We start from the raw sequence: 20,055 nt of genomic DNA, 5'->3' as shown, positions 1-20,055 counted from the left end.
GATCACACGGTGTACCACCTTCTGGGTGTCTCATGCATGTTTTTGATGTAGGAAGATACCCTTGAACCTGGAGATTTGGGACCCATGGGATGGGTACCACGCAGTATTACTTTAAAGGGTCTGCGTTTGCTCACCCAACCTCGCCAAACCTCTCAGCCCCAAGAGTGTTCACCCTTATGTCTCAATCAGCAGTGGGTCTAGATATGGTCAATCCAGGTGGCATCACAGCCCCTGAACGAATTTTGTAAGAATTTCTCTCTTTTTCACTGTCTTTGTTTCACGGCTTTTTAAAAGTAGTTGATTTTTATAATGGGGTTTAGCTGCTTTTCACTGCTGTGTTTAGGCCGCTTTACACCCACTTGACTCACTTACAGAGGGATATCAACACATAGGTTTTAAGATTCTTACTAGTCAGATATATTCTTGGGCGTTGAATAGGGGGTGTTGAGTCCAGTTCACTGAGCAAGGAGTAGGTCTTGTCTATTACATATTGGGTTTATGGAACGGTATCTGAGCTAATTTGAAACCCTTCTTTTACGCATCTCCCCACCTCCCCTTTCCCGTTAAGCAGCCATAGTGTGTTTTCTAAACGAGTGGCTCTGTTCTGTTTTGTAGTTCAGTTCCAGTGTAGTGGTTTTTACATTCCCTCTATAAGTGATATCTTATGATAAGTGTCGTTTTCTGTTTGACTTATTTCACTTAGAATCGTCGTACCTAAATCAACTCATCATGCTGCCACTAGCCTTATGACGTTGATTTCATGGCTGAGTGATATTCCATTGTACATAAGGACCACAACGTCTTTATCCATTTTTCTCTTTCCTGGGATATTTAAGGAGTAACGAAGTGGAGGTTCTTGTCAGCAGAGCAGCCCTAAACTTTGGGGTGCCTGTGTCTTGCTGATTTTTAGTTTTCCCAATTTATACGCCCATGAGTGGACGTGCCCTTCGCTCTCTAAGCTGCGTTTTTTAGGTGTTTCAGGACACACCGTACACTTCTCCAGAGTGGCTGTTGGCAATTTACCTCCCGCCCATCAGCGTAGCAAGGCTCCCGTTTCTCCATGGCCTGCCCTGCATTTCTGGTGTTGACAATTTATTCACCATGGCCCTTTTGACCGATGGGAAGCGAGACTTCTTTGTAGCGCTGATTTGCATTTCCAGGTTGCTTGGTTGGCCAAAAAGGGCGTATGCGTTTTTTCCTGAATATATTCAGGAAAAAAGGCATACGCCCTTTTTGGCCAAGGGCATCATTGTCGAGGTTTTGCTGCTTTTCCTGTGCTTTAAAGGCGATTCGAATCTACCTCCTGAAATCAGTTTCCTGCAATTCTGCCTTGCTTTCAAATCCTCTTCGTTGCCTTCCCTCAATATATTTGTGGACGAGAGTTATCATTTATAACTCTGCAGGTTTGTGAATTGCAGTGCCCCTGAGCTCCATTTTTCAACTCGCTTTTTTGGGAGCTGGCCGCAAAAGCGCAGGATTGCTTCAGGCCGTATTCTGGTTCCTGGCGTCAGCCTGAGCCTGTGGTTAATTCTTCTTCCTGATGGGAAAATAGAGTGACCTGTGCCTGCCCCAACGCCTAGAGCTAGTCTCTCATTGTTTCGCCCTCTTCCCGTTCATCCTCAGGACAAATGGCAACCTGGACGGAACAGGAGGTTAAAGGTGCTGATTCTCCAAGGAGGGAGATTGCTAGTAAAGCGGCTGGAATGGCGAACCCGAGCACAAGGAGATGAGAAATGAGGTGCGTTTTAGAAACCTTTCCCGATCACACGGTGTACCATCTTCTGGGTGTCTCATGCATGTTTTCGATGTAGGAAGATGCCCTTGAACCTGGAGATTTGGGACCCATGGGATGGGTACCACGCAGTATTACTTTAAAGGGTCTGCGTTTGCTCACCCAACCTCACCAAACCTCTCAGCCCCAAGAGTGTTCACCCTTATGTCTCAATCAGCAGTGGGTCTAGATATGGTCAATCCAGGTGGCATCACAGTCCCTGAACGAATTTTGTAAGAATTTCTCTCTCTTTCACTGTCTTTGTTTCACGGGTTTTTAAAAGTAATTTAATGTTATAATGGGGTTTAGGTGCTTTTCACTGCTGTGTTTATATCGCTTTACACCCACTTGACTCACTTAAAGAGAGATATCAATATATATGTTTTAAGATTCTTACTAGTCAGATATATTCTTCGGCGGTGAATAGGGGGTGTTGAGTCCAGTTCACTGAGCAAGGAGTAGGTCTTGTCTAATACATATTGGGTTTATGGAACGGTATCTGAGCTAAATTGAAACCCTTGTTTTATGCATCACCCCACGTCCCCTTTCCCGTTAAGCAGCCATAGTGTGTTTTCTAAACGTGTGACTCTGTTCTGTTTTGTAATTCAGTTCAAGTGTAGCAGTTTTTACATTCCCTCTATAAGTGATATCTTATGATAAGTGTCTTTTTCTGTGTGACGTATTTCACTTAGAATCATCATACCTAAATCCACTCATCATGCTGCTACTAGCCTTATGACGTTGTTTTCATGGCTGAGTGATATTCCATTGTACATAAGGACCACAACGTCTTTAACCATTTTTCTCTTTCCTGGGATATTTAAGGTGTAAGGAAGTGGAGGTTCTTGTCAGCAGAGCAGCCCTAAACTTTGGGGTGCCTGTGTCTTGCAGATTTTTAGTTTTCCCAATTTATACGCCCATGAGTGGAAGTGCCCTATGCTCTCTAAGCTGAGTTTTTTAGGTGTTTCAGGACACACCGTACACTTCTCCAGAGTGGCTGTTGGCAATTTACATCCCGCCCATCAGCGTAGCAAGGCTCCCGTTTCTCCATGGCCTGTCCTGCATTCCTGGTTTTGACACTTTATTCAGCATGGCCCTTTTGACCGATGGGAAGCGAGACCTCTTTGTAGCGCTGATTTGCCTTTCCAGGTTGCTTGGTTGGCCAAAAAGGGCGTATGCGTTTTTTCCTGAATATATTCAGGAAAAAACGCATACGCCCTTTTTGGCCAAGGGCATCATTGCCGAGGTTTTGCCGCTTTTCCTGTGCTTTAAAGGCGATTCGAATCTACCTCCTGCAATCTGTTTCCTGCAATTCTGCCTTGCTTTCAAATCCTCTTCGTTGCCTTCCCTCAATATATTTGTGGACGAGAGTTATCAATTGATAACTCTGCAGGTTTGTGAATTGCAGTGCCCCTGGGCTACGTTTTTCAACTCGCATTTTTGTGAGCAGGCCGCAAAAGAGCAGGATTGCTTCAGGCCCTATTCTGGTTCCGGGGGGGCAGGCTGAGCCTGTGGTTAATTCTTCTTCCTGATGGGAAAATAGAGTGACCTGTGCCTGTCCCAACACCTAGAGCTAGTCTCTCATTGGTTCCCCCTCTTCCCGTTCATCCTCAGGACAAATGGCTACCTGTACGGAACAGGAGGTGAAAGGTGCTGATTCTCCAAGGAGGGAGATTGCTAGTAAAGGGGTTGGAATGGCGAACCCGAGCACAAGGAGATGAGAAATGAGGTGCGTTTTGGAAACCTTTCCCGATCACACGGTGTACCATCTTCTGGGTTTCTCATGCATGTTTTCGATGTAGGAAGATGCCCTTGAACCTGGAGATTTGGGACCCATGGGATGGGTACCCCGCAGTATTACTTTAAAGGGTCTGCGTTTGCTCACCCAACCTCACCAAAACTCTAAGGCGCAAGAGTGTCCACTCTTATGTCTCAATCAGCTGTGGGTCTAGATATGGTCAATCCAGGTGGCATCACAGCCCCTGAACGAATTTTGTAAGAATTTCTCTCTCTTTCACTGTCTTTGTTTCACGGAGTTTTAAAAGTAATTGAATTTAATAATGGCGTTTAGCTGCTTTTCACTGCTCTGTTTAGGCCGCTTTACACCCACTTGACTCACTTACAGAGGGATATCAACACATAGGTTTTAAGATTCTTACTAGTCAGATATATTCTTGGGCGTTGAATAGGGGGTGTTGAGTCAAGTTCACTGAGCAAGGAGTAGGTCTTGTCTATTACATATTGGGTTTATGGAACGGTATCTGAGCTAATTTGAAACCCTTCTTTTACGCATCACCCCACCTCCCCTTTCCCGTTAAGCAGCCATAGTGTGTTTTCTAAACGTGTGGCTCTGTTCTGTTTTGTAATTCAGTTCCAGTGTAGCGGTTTTTACATTCCCTCTATAAGTGATATCTGATGATAAGTGTCGTTTTCTGTTTGACTTATTTCACTTAGAATCGTCGTACCTAAATCCACTCATCATGCTGCCACTAGCCTTATGACGTTGATTTCATGGCTGAGTGATATTCCATTGTACATAAGGACCACAACGTCTTTATCCATTTTTCTCTTTCCTGGGATATTTAAGGAGTAACGAAGTGGAGGTTCTTGTCAGCAGAGCAGCCCTAAACTTTGGGGTGCCTGTGTCTTGCTGATTTTTAGTTTTCCCAATTTATACGCCCATGAGTGGAAATGCCCTATGCTCTCTAAGCTGCGTTTTTTAGGTGTTTCAGGACACACCGTACACTTCTCCAGAGTGGCTGTTGGCAATTTACATCCCGCCCTTCAGCGTAGCAAGGCTCCCGTTTCTCCATGGCCTGCCCTGCATTTCTGGTTTTGACACTTTATTCAGCATGGTCCTTTTGACCGATGGGAAGCGAGACTTCTTTGTAGCGCTGATTTGCCTTTCCAGGTTGCTTGGTTGGCCAAAAAGGGCGTATGCGTTTTTTCCTGAATATATTCAGGAAAAAACGCATACGCCCTTTTTGGCCAAGGGCATCATTGTCGAGGTTTTGCCGCTTTTCCTGTGCTTTAAAGGCGATTCGAATCTACCTCCTGAAATCAGTTTCCTGCAATTCTGCCTTGCTTTCAAATCCTCTTCGTTGCCTTCCCTCAATATATTTGTGGACGAGAGTTATCAGTTATAACTCTGCAGGTTTGTGAATTGCAGTGCCCCTGAGCTCCATTTTTCAACTCGCTTTTTTGGGAGCTGGCCGCAAAAGCGCAGGATTGCTTCAGGCCCTATTCTGGTTCCGGGCGGCAGGCTGAGCCTGTGGTTAATTCTTCTTCCTGATGGGAAAATAGAGTGACCTGTGCCTGCCCCAACTTCTTGAGCTAGTCTCTCATTGTTTCGCCCTCTTCCCGTTCATCCTCAGGAGAAATGGCAACCTGGACGGAACAGGAGGTTAAAGGTGCTGATTCTCCAAGGAGGGAGATTGCTAGTAAAGCGGCTGGAATGGCGAACCCGAGCACAAGGAGATGAGAAATGAGGTGCGTTTTAGAAACCTTTCCCGATCACACGGTGTACCATCTTCTGGGTGTCTCATGCATGTTTTCCATGTAGGAAGATGCCCTTGAACCTGGAGATTTGGGACCCATGGGATGGGTACCACGCAGTATTACTTTAAAGGGTCTGCGTTTACTCACCCAACCTCACCAAACCTCTCAGCCCCAAGAGTGTTCACCCTTATGTCTCAATCAGCAGTGGGTCTAGATATGGTCAATCCAGGTGGCATCACAGCCCCTGAACGAATTTTGTAAGAATTTCTCTCTTTCACTGTCTTTGTTTCACGGCTTTTTAAAAGTAGTTGATTTTTATAATGGGGTTTAGCTGCTTTTCACTGCTGTGTTTAGGCCGCTTTACACCCACTTGACTCACTTACAGAGGGATATCAACACATAGGTTTTAAGATTCTTACTAGTCAGATATATTCTTGGGCGTTGAATAGGGGGTGTTGAGTCAAGTTCACTGAGCAAGGAGTAGGTCTTGTCTATTACATATTGGGTTTATGGAACGGTATCTGAGCTAATTTGAAACCCTTCTTTTACGCATCACCCCACCTCACCTTTCCCGTTAAGCAGCCATAGTGTGTTTTCTAAACGTGTGACTCTGTTCTGTTTTGTAATTCAGTTCAAGTGTAGCGGTTTTTACATTCCCTCTATAAGTGATATCTTATGATAAGTGTCGTTTTCTGTTTGACTTATTTCACGTAGAATCGTCGTACCTAAATCCACTCATCATGCTGCCAGTAGCCTTATGATGTTGATTTCATGGCTCAGTGATATTCCATTCTACATAAGGACCACAACGTCTTTATCCATTTTTCTCTTTCCTGGGATATTTAAGGAGTAACGAAGTGGAGGTTCTTGTCAGCAGAGCAGCCCTAAACTTTGGGGTGCCTGTGTCTTCCTGATTTTTAGTTTTCCCAATTTATACGCCCATGAGTGGAAATGCCCTATGCTCTCTAAGCTGAGTTTTTTAGGTGTTTCAGGACACACCGTACACTTCTCCAGAGTGGCTGTTGGCAATTTACATCCCGCCCATCAGCGTAGCAAGGCTCCCGTTTCTCCATGGCCTGCCCTGCATTTCTGGTTTTGACACTTTATTCAGCATGGTCCTTTTGACCGATGGGAAGCGAGACTTCTTTGTAGCGCTGATTTGCCTTTCCAGGTTGCTTGGTTGGCCAAAAAGGGCGTATGCGTTTTTTCCTGAATATATTCAGGAAAAAACGCATACGCCCTTTTTGGCCAAGGGCATCATTGTCGAGGTTTTGCCGCTTTTCCTGTGTTTTAAAGGCGATTCGAATATACCTCCTGAAATCAGTTTCCTGCAATTCTGCCTTGCTTTCAAATCCTCTTCGTTGCCTTCCCTCAATATATTTGTGGACGAGAGTTATCAGTTATAACTCTGCAGGTTTGTGAATTGCAGTGCCCCTGAGCTCCATTTTTCAACTCGCTTTTTTGGGAGCTGGCCGCAAAAGCGCAGGATTGCTTCAGGCCCTCTTCTGGTTCCGGGCGGCAGGCTGAGCCTGTGGTTAATTCTTCTTCCTGATGGGAAAATAGACTGACCTGTGCCTGCCCTAACTTCTTGAGCTAGTCTCTCATTGTTTCGCCCTCTTCCCGTTCATCCTCAGGACAAATGGCAACCTGGACGGAACAGGAGGTTAAAGGTGCTGATTCTCCAAGGAGGGAGATTGCTAGTAAAGCGGCTGGAATGGCGAACCCGAGCACAAGGAGATGAGAAATGAGGTGCGTTTTAGAAACCTTTCCCGATCACACGGTGTACCACCTTCTGGGTGTCTCATGCATGTTTTTGATGTAGGAAGATACCCTTGAACCTGGAGATTTGGGACCCATGGGATGGGTACCACGCAGTATTACTTTAAAGGGTCTGCGTTTGCTCACCCAACCTCGCCAAACCTCTCAGCCCCAAGAGTGTTCACCCTTATGTCTCAATCAGCAGTGGGTCTAGATATGGTCAATCCAGGTGGCATCACAGCCCCTGAACGAATTTTGTAAGAATTTCTCTCTTTTTCACTGTCTTTGTTTCACGGCTTTTTAAAAGTAGTTGATTTTTATAATGGGGTTTAGCTGCTTTTCACTGCTGTGTTTAGGCCGCTTTACACCCACTTGACTCACTTACAGAGGGATATCAACACATAGGTTTTAAGATTCTTACTAGTCAGATATATTCTTGGGCGTTGAATAGGGGGTGTTGAGTCCAGTTCACTGAGCAAGGAGTAGGTCTTGTCTATTACATATTGGGTTTATGGAACGGTATCTGAGCTAATTTGAAACCCTTCTTTTACGCATCTCCCCACCTCCCCTTTCCCGTTAAGCAGCCATAGTGTGTTTTCTAAACGAGTGGCTCTGTTCTGTTTTGTAGTTCAGTTCCAGTGTAGTGGTTTTTACATTCCCTCTATAAGTGATATCTTATGATAAGTGTCGTTTTCTGTTTGACTTATTTCACTTAGAATCGTCGTACCTAAATCAACTCATCATGCTGCCACTAGCCTTATGACGTTGATTTCATGGCTGAGTGATATTCCATTGTACATAAGGACCACAACGTCTTTATCCATTTTTCTCTTTCCTGGGATATTTAAGGAGTAACGAAGTGGAGGTTCTTGTCAGCAGAGCAGCCCTAAACTTTGGGGTGCCTGTGTCTTGCTGATTTTTAGTTTTCCCAATTTATACGCCCATGAGTGGACGTGCCCTTCGCTCTCTAAGCTGCGTTTTTTAGGTGTTTCAGGACACACCGTACACTTCTCCAGAGTGGCTGTTGGCAATTTACCTCCCGCCCATCAGCGTAGCAAGGCTCCCGTTTCTCCATGGCCTTCCCTGCATTTCTGGTTTTGACACTTTATTCAGCATGGTCCTTTTGACCGATGGGAAGCGAGACTTCTTTGTAGCGCTGATTTGCCTTTCCAGGTTGCTTGGTTGGCCAAAAAGGGCGTATGCGTTTTTTCCTGAATATATTCAGGAAAAAACGCATACGCCCTTTTTGGCCAAGGGCATCATTGTCGAGGTTTTGCCGCTTTTCCTGTGCTTTAAAGGCGATTCGAATCTACCTCCTGAAATCAGTTTCCTGCAATTCTGCCTTGCTTTCAAATCCTCTTCGTTGCCTTCCCTCAATATATTTGTGGACGAGAGTTATCAGTTATAACTCTGCAGGTTTGTGAATTGCAGTGCCCCTGAGCTCCATTTTTCAACTCGCTTTTTTGGGAGCTGGCCGCAAAAGCGCAGGATTGCTTCAGGCCCTATTCTGGTTCCGGGCGGCAGGCTGAGCCTGTGGTTAATTCTTCTTCCTGATGGGAAAATAGAGTGACCTGTGCCTGCCCCAACTTCTTGAGCTAGTCTCTCATTGTTTCGCCCTCTTCCCGTTCATCCTCAGGAGAAATGGCAACCTGGACGGAACAGGAGGTTAAAGGTGCTGATTCTCCAAGGAGGGAGATTGCTAGTAAAGCGGCTGGAATGGCGAACCCGAGCACAATGAGATGAGAAATGAGGTGCGTTTTAGAAACCTTTCCCGATCACACGGTGTACCACCTTCTGGGTGTCTCATGCATGTTTTCGATGTAGGAAGATGCCCTTGAACCTGGAGATTTGGGACCCATGGGATGGGTACCACGCAGTATTACTTTAAAGGGTCTGCGTTTGCTCACCCAACCTCGCCAAACCTCTCAGCCCCAAGAGTGTTCACCCTTATGTCTCAATCAGCAGTGGGTCTAGATATGGTCAATCCAGGTGGCATCACAGCCCCTGAACGAATTTTGTAAGAATTTCTCTCTTTTTCACTGTCTTTGTTTCACGGCTTTTTAAAAGTAGTTGATTTTTATAATGGGGTTTAGCTGCTTTTCACTGCTGTGTTTAGGCCGCTTTACACCCACTTGACTCACTTACAGAGGGATATCAACACATAGGTTTTAAGATTCTTACTAGTCAGATATATTCTTGGGCGTTGAATAGGGGGTGTTGAGTCAAGTTCACTGAGCAAGGAGTAGGTCTTGTCTATTACATATTGGGTTTATGGAACGGTATCTGAGCTAATTTGAAACCCTTCTTTTACGCATCTCCCCACCTCCCCTTTCCCGTTGAGCAGCCATAGTGTGTTTTCTAAACGTGTGGCTCTGTTCTGTTTTGTAGTTCAGTTCCAGTGTAGCGGTTTTTACATTCCCTCTATAAGTGATATCTTATGATAAGTGTCGTTTTCTGTTTGACTTATTTCACTTAGAATCGTCGTACCTAAATCCACTCATCATGCTGCCACTAGCCTTATGACGTTGATTTCATGGCTGAGTGATATTCCATTGTACATAAGGACCAAAACGTCTTTATCCATTTTTCTCTTTCCTGGGATATTTAAGGAGTAACGAAGTGGAGGTTCTTGTCAGCAGAGCAGCCCTAAACTTTGGGGTGCCTGTGTCTTGCTGATTTTTAGTTTTCCCAATTTATACGCCCATGAGTGGAAGTGCCCTTCGCTCTCTAAGCTGCGTTTTTTAGGTGTTTCAGGACACACCGTACACTTCTCCAGAGTGGCTGTTGGCAATTTACCTCCCGCCCATCAGCGTAGCAAGGCTCCCGTTTCTCCATGGCCTGCCCTGCATTTCTGGTTTTGACACTTTATTCAGCATGGTCCTTTTGACCGATGGGAAGCGAGACTTCTTTGTAGCGCTGATTTGCCTTTTCAGGTTGGTTGGTTGGCCAAAAAGGGCATCATTGTCGAGGTTTTGCCGCTTTTCCTGTGCTTTAAAGGCGATTCGAATCTACCTCCTGAAATCAGTTTCCTGCAATTCTGCCTTGCTTTCAAATCCTCTTCGTTGCCTTCCCTCAATATATTTGTGGACGAGAGTTATCAGTTATAACTCTGCAGGTTTGTGAATTGCAGTGCCCCTGAGCTCCATTTTTCAACTCGCTTTTTTGGGAGCTGGCCGCAAAAGCGCAGGATTGCTTCAGGCCCTATTCTGGTTCCGGGCGGCAGGCTGAGCCTGTGGTTAATTCTTCTTCCTGATGGGAAAATAGAGTGACCTGTGCCTGCCCCAAATTCTTGAGCTAGTCTCTCATTGTTTCGCCCTCTTCCCGTTCATCCTCAGGACAAATGGCAACCTGGACGGAACAGGAGGTTAAAGGTGCTGATTCTCCAAGGAGGGAGATTGCTAGTAAAGCGGCTGGAATGGCGAACCCGAGCACAAGGACATGAGAAATGAGGTGCGTTTTAGAAACCTTTCCCGATCACACGGTGTATCATCTTCTGGGTGTCTCATGCATGTTTTCGATGTAGGAAGATGCCCTTGTACCTGGAGATTTGGGACCCATGGGATGGGTACCACGCAGTATTACTTTAAAGGGTCTGCGTTTGCTCACCCAACCTCACCAAACCTCTCAGCCCCAAGAGTGTTCACCCTTATGTCTCAATCAGCAGTGGGTCTAGATATGGTCAATCCAGGTGGCATCACAGCCCCTGAACGAATTTTGTAAGAATTTCTCTCTCTTTCACTGTCATTGTTTCACGGGTTTTTAAAAGTAGTTGATTTTTATAATGGGGTTTAGCTGCTTTTCACTGCTGTGTTTAGGCCGCTTTACACCCACTTGACTCACTTACAGAGGGATATCAACACATAGGTTTTAAGATTCTTACTAGTCAGATATATTCTTGGGCGTTGAATAGGGGGTTTTGAGTCAAGTTCACTGAGCAAGGAGTAGGTCTTGTCTATTACATATTGGGTTTATGGAACGGTATCTGAGCTAATTTGAAACCCTTCTTTTACGCATCACCCCACCTCACCTTTCCCGTTAAGCAGCCATAGTGTGTTTTCTAAACGTGTGACTCTGTTCTGTTTTGTAATTCAGTTCAAGTGTAGCGGTTTTTACATTCCCTCTATAAGTGATATCTTATGATAAGTGTCGTTTTCTGTTTGACTTATTTCACTTAGAATCGTCGTACCTATATCCACTCATCATGCTGCCACTAGCCTTATGACGTTGATTTCATGGCTGAGTGATATTCCATTGTACATAAGGACCACAACGTCTTTATCCATTTTTCTCTTTCCTGGGATATTTCAGGTATAAGGAAGTGGAGGTTCTTGTCAGCAGATCAGCCCTAAACTTTGGGGTGCCTGTGTCTTGCTGATTTTTACTTTTCCAATTTATACGCCCATGAGTGGAAGTGCCCTATGCTCTCTAAGCTGCGTTTTTTAGGTGTTTCAGGACACACCGTACACTTCTCCAGAGTGGCTGTTGGCAATTTACCTCCCGCCCATCAGCGTAGCAAGGCTCCCGTTTCTCCATGGCCTGCCCTGCATTTCTGGTTTTGACACTTTATTCAGCATGGTCCTTTTGACCGTTGGGAAGCGAGACTTCTTTGTAGCGCTGATTTGCCTTTCCAGGTTGGTTGGTTGGCCAAAAAGGGCGTATGCGTTTTTTCCTGAATATATTCAGGAAAAAACGCATACGCCCTTTTTGGCCAAGGGCATCATTGTCGAGGTTTTGCCGCTTTTCCTGTGCTTTAAAGGCGATTCGAATCTACCTCCTGAAATCAGTTTCCTGCAATTCTGCCTTGCTTTCAAATCCTCTTCGATGCCTTCCCTCAATATATTTGTGGACGAGAGTTATCAGTTATAACTCTGCAGGTTTGTGAATTGCAGTGCCCCTGAGCTCCATTTTTCAACTCGCTTTTTTGGGAGCTGGCCGCAAAAGCGCAGGATTGCTTCAGGCCCTATTCTGGTTCCGGGCGGCAGGCTGAGCCTGTGGTTAATTCTTCTTCCTGATGGGAAAATAGAGTGACCTGTGCCTGCCCCAACTTCTTGAGCTAGTCTCTCATTGTTTCACCCTCTTCCCGTTCATCCTCAGGACAAATGGCAACCTGGACGGAACAGGAGGTTAAAGGTGCTGATTCTCCAAGGAGGGAGATTGCTAGTAAAGCGGCTGGAATGGCGAACCCGAGCACAAGGAGATGAGAAATGACGTGCGTTTTAGAAACCTTTCCCGATCACACGGTGTATCATCTTCTGGGTGTCTCATGCATGTTTTCGATGTAGGAAGATGCCCTTGTACCTGGAGATTTGGGACCCATGGGATGGGTACCACGCAGTATTACTTTAAAGGGTCTGCGTTTGCTCACCCAACCTCACCAAACCTCTCAGCCCCAAGAGTGTTCACCCTTATGTCTCAATCAGCAGTGGGTCTAGATATGGTCAATCCAGGTGGCATCACAGCCCCTGAACGAATTTTGTAAGAATTTCTCTCTCTTTCACTGTCATTGTTTCACGGGTTTTTAAAAGTAGTTGATTTTTATAATGGGGTTTAGCTGCTTTTCACTGCTGTGTTTAGGCCGCTTTACACCCACTTGACTCACTTACAGAGGGATATCAACACATAGGTTTTAAGATTCTTACTAGTCAGATATATTCTTGGGCGTTGAATAGGGGGTTTTGAGTCAAGTTCACTGAGCAAGGAGTAGGTCTTGTCTATTACATATTGGGTTTATGGAACGGTATCTGAGCTAATTTGAAACCCTTCTTTTACGCATCACCCCACCTCACCTTTCCCGTTAAGCAGCCATAGTGTGTTTTCTAAACGTGTGACTCTGTTCTGTTTTGTAATTCAGTTCAAGTGTAGCGGTTTTTACATTCCCTCTATAAGTGATATCTTATGATAAGTGTCGTTTTCTGTTTGACTTATTTCACTTAGAATCGTCGTACCTATATCCACTCATCATGCTGCCACTAGCCTTATGACGTTGATTTCATGGCTGAGTGATATTCCATTGTACATAAGGACCACAACGTCTTTATCCATTTTTCTCTTTCCTGGGATATTTCAGGTATAAGGAAGTGGAGGTTCTTGTCAGCAGATCAGCCCTAAACTTTGGGGTGCCTGTGTCTTGCTGATTTTTACTTTTCCAATTTATACGCCCATGAGTGGAAGTGCCCTATGCTCTCTAAGCTGCGTTTTTTAGGTGTTTCAGGACACACCGTACACTTCTCCAGAGTGGCTGTTGGCAATTTACCTCCCGCCCATCAGCGTAGCAAGGCTCCCGTTTCTCCATGGCCTGCCCTGCATTTCTGGTTTTGACACTTTATTCAGCATGGTCCTTTTGACCGTTGGGAAGCGAGACTTCTTTGTAGCGCTGATTTGCCTTTCCAGGTTGGTTGGTTGGCCAAAAAGGGCGTATGCGTTTTTTCCTGAATATATTCAGGAAAAAACGCATACGCCCTTTTTGGCCAAGGGCATCATTGTCGAGGTTTTGCCGCTTTTCCTGTGCTTTAAAGGCGATTCGAATCTACCTCCTGAAATCAGTTTCCTGCAATTCTGCCTTGCTTTCAAATCCTCTTCGATGCCTTCCCTCAATATATTTGTGGACGAGAGTTATCAGTTATAACTCTGCAGGTTTGTGAATTGCAGTGCCCCTGAGCTCCATTTTTCAACTCGCTTTTTTGGGAGCTGGCCGCAAAAGCGCAGGATTGCTTCAGGCCCTATTCTGGTTCCGGGCGGCAGGCTGAGCCTGTGGTTAATTCTTCTTCCTGATGGGAAAATAGAGTGACCTGTGCCTGCCCCAACTTCTTCAGCTAGTCTCTCATTGTTTCACCCTCTTCCCGTTCATCCTCAGGACAAATGGCAACCTGGACGGAACAGGAGGTTAAAGGTGCTGATTCTCCAAGGAGGGAGATTGCTAGTAAAGCGGCTGGAATGGCGAACCCGAGCACAAGGAGATGAGAAATGACGTGCGTTTTAGAAACCTTTCCCGATCACACGGTGTACCATCTTCTGGGTGTCTCATGCATGTTTTCGATGTAGGAAAATGCCCTTGAACCTGGAGATTTGGGACCCATGGGATGGGCACCACGCAGTATTACTTTAAAGGGTCTGCGTTTGCTCACCCAACCTCACCAAACCTCTCAGCCCCAAGAGTGTTCACACTTATGTCTCAATCAGCAGTGGGTCTAGATATGGTCAATCCAGGTGGCATCACAGCCCCTGAACGAATTTTGTAAGAATTTCTCTCTCTTTCACTGTCTTTGTTTCACGGCTTTTTAAAAGTAGTTGATTTTTATAATGGGGTTTAGCTGCTTTTCACTGCTGTGTTTAGGCCGCTTTACACCCACTTGACTCACTTACAGAGGGATATCAACACATAGGTTTTAAGATTCTTACTAGTCAGATATATTCTTGGGCGTTGAATAGGGGGTGTTGAGTCAAGTTCACTGAGCAAGGAGTAGGTCTTGTCTATTACATATTGGGTTTATGGAACGGTATCTGAGCTAATTTGAAACCCTTCTTTTACGCATCACCCCACCTCACCTTTCCCGTTAAGCAGCCATAGTGTGTTTTCTAAACGTGTGACTCTGTTCTGTTTTGTAATTCAGTTCAAGTGTAGCAGTTTTTACATTCCCTCTATAAGTGATATCTTATGATAAGTGTCTTTTTCTGTGTGACGTATTTCACTTAGAATCGTCATACCTATATCCACTCATCATGCTGCTACTAGCCTTATGACGTTGTTTTCATGGCTGAGTGATATTCCATTGTACATAAGGACCACAACGTCTTTAACCATTTTTCTCTTTCCTGGGATATTTAAGGTGTAAGGAAGTGGAGGTTCTTGTCAGCAGAGCAGCCCTAAACTTTGGGGTGCCTGTGTCTTGCAGATTTTTAGTTTTCCCAATTTATACGCCCATGAGTGGAAGTGCCCTATGCTCTCTAAGCTGCGTTTTTTAGGTGTTTCAGGACACACCGTACACTTCTCCAGAGTGGCTGTTGGCAATTTACATCCCGCCCATCAGCGTAGCAAGGCTCCCGTTTCTCCATGGCCTGCCCTGCATTTCTGGTTTTGACACTTTATTCAGCATGGTCCTTTTGAGCGATGGGAAGCGAGACTTCTTTGTAGCGCTGATTTGCCTTTGCAGGTTGCTTGGTTGGCCAAAAAGGGCGTATGCGTTTTTTCCTGAATATATTCAGGAAAAAACGCATTCGCCCTTTTTGGCCAAAGGCATCATTGTCGAGGTTTTGCCGCTTTTCCTGTGCTATAAAGGCGATTCGAATGTACCTCCTGAAATCAGTTTCCTGCAATTCTGCCTTGCTTTCAAATCCTCTTCGTTGCCTTCCCTCAATACATTTGTGGACGAGAGTTATCATTTATAACTCTGCAGGTTTGTGAATTGCAGTGCCCCTGAGCTCCATTTTTCAACTCGTTTTTTTGGGAGCTGGCCGCAAATGCGCAGGATTGCTTCAGGCCCTATTCTGGTTCCGGGCGGCAGGCTGAGCCTCTGGTTAATTCTTCTTCCTGATGGGAAAATAGAGTGACCTGTGCCTGTCCCAACACCTAGAGCTAGTCTCTCATTGTTTCGCCCTCTTTCCGTTCATCCTCAGGACAAATGGCAACCTGGACGGAACAGGAAGTTAAAGGTGCTGATTCTCCAAGGAGGGAGATTGCTAGTAAAGCGGCTGAAATGGCGAACCCGAGCACAAGGAGATGAGAAATGAGGTGCGTTTTAGAATCCTTTCCCGATCACACGGTGTACCATCATCTGGGTGTCTCATGCATGTTTTCGATGTAGGAAGATGCCCTTGAACCTGGAGATTTGGGACCCATGGGATGGGTAACACACAGTATTACTATAAAGGGTCTGCGTTTGCTCACCCAAGCTCACCAAAACTCTCAGCCCCAAGAGTGTTCACCCTTATGTCTCAATCAGCAGTGGGTCTAGATATGGTCAATCCAGGTGGCATCACAGCCCCTGAACGAATTTTGTAAGAATTTCTCTCTCTTTCACTGTCTTTGTTTCACGGGTTATTAAAAGTAGTTGATTTTTATAATGGCGTTTAGCTGCTGTTCACTGCTGTGTTTAGGCCGCTTTACACCCACTTGACTCACTTACAGAGGGATATCAACACATAAGTTTTAAGATTCTTACTAGTCAGATATATTCTTGGGCGTTGAATAGGGGGTGTTGAGTTCAGTTCACTGAGCAAGGAGTAGGTCTTATCTATTACATATTGGGTTTATGGAACGGTATCTGAGCTAATTTGAAACATTTGTTTTATGCATCACCCCACCTCACCTTTCCCATTAAGCAGCCATAGTGTGTTTTCTAAACGTGTGAATCTGTTCTGTTTTGTAATTCAGTTCAAGTGTAGCGGTTTTTACATTCCCTCTATAAGTGATATCTTATGATAAGTGTCTTTTTCTGTGTGACTATTTCACTTAGAATCGTCTTACCTAAATCCACTCCTCATGCTGCTACTAGCCTTATGACGTTGATGTCATGGCTGAGTGATATTCCATTGTACATAAGGACCACAACTTCTTTATCCATTTTTCTCTTTCCTGGGATATTTAAGGTGTAACGAAGTGGAGGTTCTTGTCAACAGAGCAGCCCTAATATTTGGGGTGCCTGTGCCTTGCTGATTTTTAGTTTTCCCAATTTATACGCCCATGAGTGGAAGTGCCCTATGCTATCTAAGCTGAGTTTTTTAGATGTTTCAGGACACACCGTACACTTCTCCAGAGTGGCTGTTGGCAATTGACATCCCGCCCATCAGCGTAGGAAGGCTCCCGTTTCTCCATGGCCTGTCCTGCATTCCTGGTTTTGACAGTTTATTCAGCAGGGCCCTTTTGACCGATGGGAAGCAAGACTTCTTTGTAGCGCTGATTTGCCTTTCCAGGTTGCTTGGTTGGCCAAAAAGGGCGTATGCGTTTTTTCCTGAATATATTCAGGAAAAAACGCATACGCCCTTTTTGGCCAAGGGCATCATTGTCGAGGTTTTGCCGCTTTTCCTGTGCTTTAAAGGCGATTCGAATCTACCTCCTGCAATCTGTTTCCTGCAATTCTGCCTTGCTTTCAAATCCTCTTCGTTGCCTTCCCTCAATATATTTGTGGACGAGAGTTATCATTTATAACTCTGCAGGTTTGTGAATTGCAGTGCCCCTGAGCTCCATTTTTCAACTCGCTTTCTTGGGAGCTGGCCGCAAAAGCGCAGGATTGCTTCAGGCCCTATTCTGGTTCCGGGCGGCAGGCTGAGCCTGTGGTTAATTCTTCTTCCTGATGGGAAAACAGAGTGACCTGTGCCTGTCCCAACACCTAGAGATAGTCTCTCATTGGTTCCCCTTCTTCCCGTTCATCCTCAGAACAAATGGCAACCTGTACGGAACAGGAGGTGAAAGGTGCTGATTCTCCAAGGAGGGAGATTGCTAGTAAAGCGGCTGGAATGGCGAACCCGAGCACAAGGAGATGAGAAATGAGGTGCGTTTTAGAAACCTTTCCCGATCACACGGTGTACCATCTTCTGGGTTTCTCCTGCATGTTTTCGATGTAGGAAGATGCCCTTGAACCTGGAGATTTGGGACCCATGGGATGGGTACCACGCAGTATTACTTTAAAGGGTCTGCGTTTGCTCACGCAACCTCACCAATCCTCTCAGCCCCAAGAGTGTTCACCCTTATGTCTCAATCAGCAGTGGGTCTAGATATGGTCAATCCAGGTGGCATCACAGCCCCTGAACGAATTTTGTAAGAATTTGTCTCTCTTTCACTGTCTTTGTTTCACGGGTTTTTAAAAGTAGTTGATTTTTATAATGGGGTTTAGCTGCTTTTCACTGCTGTGTTTAGGCCGCTTTACTCCCACTTGACTCACTTACAGAGCGATATCAACACATAGGTTTTAAGATTCTTACTAGTCAGATATATTCTTGGGCGTTGAATAGGGGGTGTTGAGTCCAGTTCACTGAGCAAGGAGTAGGTCTTGTCTATTACATATTGGGTTTATGGAACGGTATCTGAGCTAATTTGAAACCTTTGTTTTATGCATCACCCCACCTCACCTTTCCCGTTAAGCAGCCATAGTGTGTTTTCTAAACGTGTGAATCTGTTCTGTTTTGTAATTCAGTTCAAGTGTAGCGGTTTTTACATTCCCTCTATAAGTGATATCTTATGATAAGTGTCTTTTTCTGTGTGACTATTTCACTTAGAATCGTCGTACCTAAATCCACTCCTCATGCTGCTACTAGCCTTATGACGTTGATGTCATGGCTGAGTGATATTCCATTGTACATAAGGACCACAACTTCTTTATCCATTTTTCTCTTTCCTGGGATATTTAAGGTGTGACGAAGTGGATGTTCTTGTCAACAGAGCAGCCCTAATCTTTGGGCTGCCTGTGTCTTGCTGATTTTTAGTTTTCCCAATTTATACGCCCATGAGCGGAAGTGCCCTATGCTCTCTAAGCTGAGTTTTTTAGATGTTTCAGGACACACCGTACACTTCTCCAGAGTGGCTGTTGGCAATTTACATCCCACCCATCAGCGTATCAAGGCTCCCGTTTCTCCATGGCCTGCCCTGCATTTCTGGTTTTGACACTTTATTCAGCATGGTCCTTTTGACCGATGGGAAGCGAGACTTCTTTGTAGCGCTGATTTGCCTTTCCAGGTTGCTTGGTTGGCCAAAAAGGGCGTATGCGTTTTTTCCTGAATATATTCAGGAAAAAACGCATACGCCCTTTTTGGCCAAGGGCATCATTGCCGAGGTTTTGCCGCTTTTCCTGTGCTTTAAAGGCGATTCGAATCTACCTCCTGAAATCAGTTTCCTGCAATTCTGCCTTGCTTTCAAATCCTCTTCGTTGCCTTCCCTCAATATATTTGTGGACGAGAGTTATCATTGATAACTCTGCAGGTTTGTGAATTGCAGTGCCCCTGAGCTACGTTTTTCAACTCGCATTTTTGGGAGCAGGCCGCAAAAGCGCAGGATTGCTTCAGGCCCTATTTTGGTTCCGGGGTGGCAGGCTGAGTCTGTGGTTAATTCTTCTTCCTGATGGGAAAATAGAGTGACCTGTGCCTGTCCCAACACCTAGAGCTAGTCTCTCATTGGTTCCCCCTCTTCCCGTTCATCCTCAGGACAAATGGCTACCTGTACGGAACAGGAGGTGAAAGGTGCTGATTCTCCAAGGAGGGAGATTGATAGTAAAGCGGTTGGAATGGCGAACCCGAGCACAAGGAGATGAGAAATGAGGTGCGTTTTGGAAACCTTTCCCGATCACACGGTGTACCATCTTCTGGGTTTCTCATGCATGTTTTCGATGTAGGAAGATGCCCTTGAACCTGGGGATTTGGGACCCATGGGATGGGTTCCCCGCAGTATTACTTTAAAGGGTCTGCGTTTGCTCACCCAACCTCACCAAAACTCTAAGCCGCAAGAGTGTCCACCCTTATGTCTCAATCAGCTGTGGGTCTAGATATGGTCAATCCAGGTGGCATCACAGCCCCTGAACGAATTTTGTAAGAATTTCTCTCTCTTTCACTGTCTTTGTTTCACGGAGTTTTAAAAGTAATTGAATTTAATAATGGCGTTTAGCTGCGTTTCACTGCTGTGTTTATGCCGCTTTACACCCACTTCACTCACTTACAGAGAGATATCAATAGATAGGTTTTAAGCTTCTTACTAGTCAGATATATTCTTGGGCGTTGAATAGGGGGTGTTGAGTCCAGTTCACTGAGCAAGGAGTAGGTCTTGTCTATTACATATTGGGTTTCCGGAACGGTATCTGAGCTATTTTGAAACCCTTGTTTTATGCGTCACCCCACCTCACCTTTCCCGATAAGCAGCCATAGTGTGTTTTCTAAACGTGTGACTCTGTTCTGTTTTGTAATTCAGTTCAAGTGTAGCGGTTTTTACATTCCCTCTATAAGTGATATCTTATCATAGGTGTCTCTTTCTGTGTGACTTATTTCACTTAGAATCGTAGTACCTAAATCCACTCATCATGCTGCTACTAGCCTTATGACGTTGAGTT

This window comes from Eschrichtius robustus, chromosome 1 (assembly GCF_028021215.1).
Source record: "Eschrichtius robustus isolate mEscRob2 chromosome 1, mEscRob2.pri, whole genome shotgun sequence".
Classification (NCBI taxonomy): domain Eukaryota; kingdom Metazoa; phylum Chordata; class Mammalia; order Artiodactyla; family Eschrichtiidae; genus Eschrichtius; species Eschrichtius robustus.
The sequence above is the reverse complement of the archived record's forward strand: the minus strand, read 5'-3'. Positions refer to the sequence as shown.